This window comes from Canis aureus, chromosome 20 (genome assembly GCF_053574225.1).
Source record: "Canis aureus isolate CA01 chromosome 20, VMU_Caureus_v.1.0, whole genome shotgun sequence".
Taxonomy (NCBI): Eukaryota; Metazoa; Chordata; class Mammalia; order Carnivora; family Canidae; genus Canis; species Canis aureus.
Window position 1 is genome coordinate 53,113,444 of NC_135630.1, and position 5,000 is coordinate 53,118,443.

Sequence of the window (5,000 nt, forward strand, 5' to 3'; positions counted from 1 at the left end):
AGCTTCCATTTTACAGCCCCGGACAGAGACAGAACAATGCCACCCGAGCATAAATACAAAATAACAAAAAGGCCCAACCCTTGTTTTTGGGGGGGTGGGAATAGGCCTCAGAACCAGAGAAAACTCCTAAGAATTTTACCTCTTCATGATTACTGGTAGCTTTGCTCTTTCAATGGTCTTGGTGGCTCAGAAACTTATGCAATTGAAGGTTTTAGAAATAAACCTAAGACGTGTCCAACGCTTTGGCTTTTCGGTGGGATCTGTTGCATCAGCCCCTCGGAGGAGGTGAGCCATGTGGGGACCCTCCTTACGCAGCACCATGTCCTTTCCTCCCTCCCTCGCTCCCTCTTCCTCTTCCTTCTCTTCTGAAAGTGAAGCGTTCAAGTTCTCACTTTTATACAGGCAGTTAATGGAGGCCCAGCCCACATATGTGGGAGCACACCTGAACACCTGAACACCCGACCACACCCGCAGGGGGTGGCAACAGAACTGCACGTGTTCACATGACCTTCTCAGGGGACTCAGGCTCCCGCTCCTTTTGTTTTCCCGGAGAGGCCTAGGTCAGGTCCGGGTGAAGGATACTGAAGGTTCCTTCCTTCCTCTCTGTATCCCCCCTTCACCTTCTCCCCTACCTAGTAAGTAAGCAGTTGACCTGCTTAGTTAACGCAGAAAAGATACACCTTTCATTTTCAGGACTCTGTTTGGGCAGAAAAACACGTTACGTGTATATCTCATCTTCGGCAAAGCTCTGGATCTTTAGATCAATATTTATCCAGTGTCCGGTGGGTGCTCTCTACTATGGGTATTCCGGGATCCCCGGGTACTCTGACCATCGTTAATCAATTTACTCTCATTTCTTTTCTTCTCTCAAACACTTCCACATCTGAGTTTGTTTGATGACTCATAAGGGCACCATACCAAAGATTAAGGATTAAGTTTAATAACTGTAAATTTCAGAGAACTGATTTCAAAGTGTGATAAAAGTTGAAGCACTTTGGTGTTTACAAGTTATCATACTTCTCTAAATGTCACCTCCTAAGTTCTTCCAATCCCCTGTTCTGTTTTACATGCGAGCATTTCTCTGGCTGCTGAGCATCTGGTCAGTAATCGCCTTAACCTTACAAAGAAGTGAGCTCCGAGTGCTCGGGCTCCCCTGCTCTCGGCAATGCTAACAGTGGAAATATGACTGGGATCATTGACAAGTCACTTATGAGAAAGGAGAGAAACTCTACATAATTGGCTCTGACCCGCTTGCCCACGAAATAGAGTACGATACGTATTACCTATGCATTCTTCCTTTGATCACTGGTTTTGGTTTATGGCCATCACACACGCTCTTTATTTTTTACGATTATCCCTTCCATGTCTCTGCATTACTTCCATCTTGTTTATTCTTTATAATAGCATACTTTTGACCAGACAAGAGCACATGTTTTTCTGCGACCCTCTAAATCCTTCTCCTCATCTATGTTAAATGAAAGATAAGCTAATGAGCCATAAAGAAAAAAAAAAAAAAGAATGCATCAGCCCCCTTGGACATGCTGAGGCCATCCTATCCCTTGAAGCACGGTGACCCTTACCTAGGAGCTGAGTAAGGGATTCCAGGTTTACGTGCCGTGCCCTTTGGACAGGCCCATTTGGCCTCCCTAATGGGCCAATTCCAAAAAGGAAGTGAAAAGAGAGGAAACAGCCTTGTACTAGAATCTAGAAAGGCCCAGCACTGCGAGCGCTCCTATCTCTCATACATTTTATGTTTCCGCAGGCTCTGGGGTCAGACTGCTTAAATGTGAATTCTAACTCACTTGTGACTCTGGGCTAGATGTTTAACCTGCCTCAGTGTCCTCCTCTGTCGAATGGGAGGGTAATGACAGGATCTCTCTCCATGGGCAGCCGTGAAGATTTAGATGAATCCAAACATGCGCAGCATCTAGAGCTTGGCACATGGTAAGCACTTAATCACTGCTGGGTGGTATTATTATTAGCGTCATTGCTATTGTTTGCTAAGTCCAGGGGCAGTTTTAGGTGAGGGTGGCTTCTGTATATTTGTCTCGCGCAATAAATAATGTTGTGATCCGATCCTGTAATAATTTATAGTAGTCGTGCTGAACCAGGAAGATTTTATCCTTTCTCTGAATCTAAGTTTGGCAAGGGGTCACGGAGGGCATTGAAAGGTCGTAACACTTAAGCACCAAGCCAAAAAAAAAAAAAAAATTAGGTGTTTGGAGATCCCCGCTGTGGGAGCGGGGCATCCCAGACACCAAACGAGGGGCAGGGCTGCCGTCCTCTAGGATGGACAGTACAATTCCGTTTTGCAGAAGCAGCAGCTAAAAGTTCAAGACGATAAGGGACTTACTGAAAGTTCGTGCAGCTAAGTGGTGAAATTGAGTTTTCCATTTTTCATCTGTCTGACCTCAAAAATGCAACATCTCTCTGAACGCTGCATCACACTTTCCGAAACCTTGCACGCAAGGTACATGCTAAAGAGAGATTTTATGGTTTTTGACATTTATGTTGCACACATTCAAAAGAGATAAAAATAGACTCCATGCTGCTGATATAATTACTAGAGGCTATAAAAGCCATGCAAAAATCTGGAGACGGGGTGTGGGAATAGTCGGGGGAAGAACATAAACAAGGGAGCAGTGACACAAACTAGGACAACATACTGTCCTCAATCCCTTCACTAGCTCCCCAGGTCCTGGGCGAGTCCTACCACGGAAGACCAAGAACTTGGAAGCCTCCCCATCCGCAGGCAGGGGCTCTGCCAGCAAGCCACAGGTGGGCACCGCATGAGCAGGTGAGAAATGCGACTGGAAAGGGGAGGCTGAGGATTCGGTGCCCCTAAAAGAGCCCATCAATCCTAATTATCCCACCTGCGCACTGCTTGCACCCTACTTGGGTTTTTATTTTTCAGTCCGGCGGGTTAGGAGAGTTTTAGACACATGAGGGTCCGAGCCTCGGGAACCTGGAGGAGAAAGGTCAAGCAGCATCAGGAAGGGAGGCCTGCGCTCGGGTCCAGGTGGCCTCGGTGCCCGGGGAGGGGGGCCCAGGCCGGGCTGCGTCCCTGTGGCACATCGGAACCGGAGTGGCACCTTGCAGGGCGGTGGCCTGCACAGACACCCAGGACACAGGGACAGGGAGCCCCGTTCGAGAAGATGCCCTGCTTATTCCCTCCCGGCTCCCTGCTCACGGCCTTTCACCTTTTCAGGACGCAAGCTGAGAGCCATCCTAGCCTGGCGTCCCAAGTGACACGCTGCCCGCAGTCGCAGCAAGGCCCTTGCACTCCTGCAACCCCGCTCGGGCCTCACCCGCAGGCATGGTGACAAAGCCCACCGAGCCCCCAGAGGACGTACATCTGGAGAGCCCAGCTCTGCAGAGGGCCCGAGGGGCCTGGGGGGGCCCAGTCGGCTGCTCAGCTCACCATCCAGGGTCCCCGGGGAGCCCGATGCGCGGGGACCTGCTCCTCCCTCTCCCTCTGGCCTTCTCTCCACTCATGCTCTAGGTCTCTGTCTCCCTCTCTCAAATAAATAAATAAAATCTTAAAAAAAAAAAAAAAAAAAAGCCCAGACGGCTGCTGGTCCCACTCATAGAGGCTACAACTCAGACCCCACTAGATTTAGTGGCAGGTGCAGTCTGGCCTTGAGAAGCTGGATCTTGCCCCCCGGATGGGAACAAAGGTGGATGCCTTGACACGGGGCTGCCGGCTGCCTCCAGAGCTGGCCTTGCTGCTGACCACTCATGTGGTCACCATGTCCTTCAGCCTCCAGTGGCCGTGAAGCCGAACTCATCATTCTTGGGGAAAAGGACACAGACCGGGTTGAAACGAACCGCTAAAGGTTACAAACTGACTCACGTGAGGATTAAAACCCAAAGCCCATGATGGGTCCGTCGAGGAAGCACTCGACAGCGTTCAGACTCTGAACATTGTCAGACTTCTGCAGTGCTTTTAAGGAAAGGGCAAGTGACTTTGGCATTTTGGACACAGAGCCTTTCTGATGTAACAGACCTGAGTATCACGCTATGTTATATTGATCGCAGTGACTCCAAAGGGAACTATATACTCATTTTACTTTGAAATCCTTAAGAAGTATGTGGGTAATAATTATATCTCCCTTATAGCAGGTGTGAGTCTGGTGCAGTTTTTTATTTATTTATTTATTTATTTTATTTATTTATTTTTTGAGTTAGCTCTCCCCCTAGGTAGTGTTCCTGGGTCTCTGGAGTGGATGAGTGGCTTAGAAACTGGGAGTGGGGAGTCATGGAAAGGAAGAGATGGGGAAAACGCACAGGGAAGAAGGACATGCAAAATAAAACACATTTAAATTTGTTACTACGCATGAGATCATATTTCTGGCACTTTGCAGAGGTCCTATGGAAGCTGTTAGTTCCAATATAGAAATACTAGAGTGAGTAAATTGGTGTTAAATTTAAATTTACTTAGGAAGTAATAGTCTATCTCCATTCCTTATAAGACTCTCTCAGGTAAATTGGGAAAAGAGACATCCATGGGAGGAATGATTTTTCTAGTATTTAATCCACTGTTTCCCAGTATAAATGCAATTTGTGTTTAGGAAAATAAACATCCAGAAGGAAACCGCACATTTTATTGGCTTAGTGTCTCTTATGTTGGTAATTTAGAGGTGGTGTTGAACTTTGTTAAGAGAAAATAGTATTTAGCGTTCTCAAACAGGTGTAGAAATTACTTAAAGGTATACCAAGCTGAAACTTGGAAATGTCACTACGTCCGTAGATCAATATTTACGTTTTAAAACTTGGAAATCCGAAAGGATAAGCATCTTGAATCCTATAACTTCCTTTTTTCCATGATGCATTTTGGAAGTCAGCAATACTCTGACCTCCTGCTGTGGCTCGGACAGTGACACCTGGAAACCTCTGTTATTTATTGGGAGGAAGTTTATAACCAAGCGAGGCTTCTTTTGATTCAGAAAGTTGTTCTCTTTCTGCAGAAACTTCTACCTCTTGGGTTTTCTACTTGCACG

At 47.0% G+C, this 5,000-nt stretch overlaps 1 protein-coding gene and 1 long non-coding RNA gene across 6 annotated transcripts in view; one reads left to right on the forward strand and one right to left on the reverse strand.

Moving 5' to 3' along the window:
- ZEB2 (zinc finger E-box binding homeobox 2) overlaps positions 1 to 5,000 on the reverse strand; it is a 138,004-nt gene that overhangs the window by 62,968 nt on the left and 70,036 nt on the right. The gene's annotated exons all lie outside the window — the stretch shown is intronic.
- LOC144291809 (uncharacterized) lies at positions 1,660 to 4,077 on the forward strand. 2 transcript variants are annotated; one of them, XR_013359356.1, is made up of 3 exons: positions 1,660 to 1,944; positions 2,688 to 2,797; positions 2,915 to 4,077. It is a non-coding gene; the product is annotated as an uncharacterized LOC144291809 (long non-coding RNA). The 2 variants fall into 2 exon arrangements; XR_013359355.1 differs by having other exon boundaries at positions 3,209 to 4,077.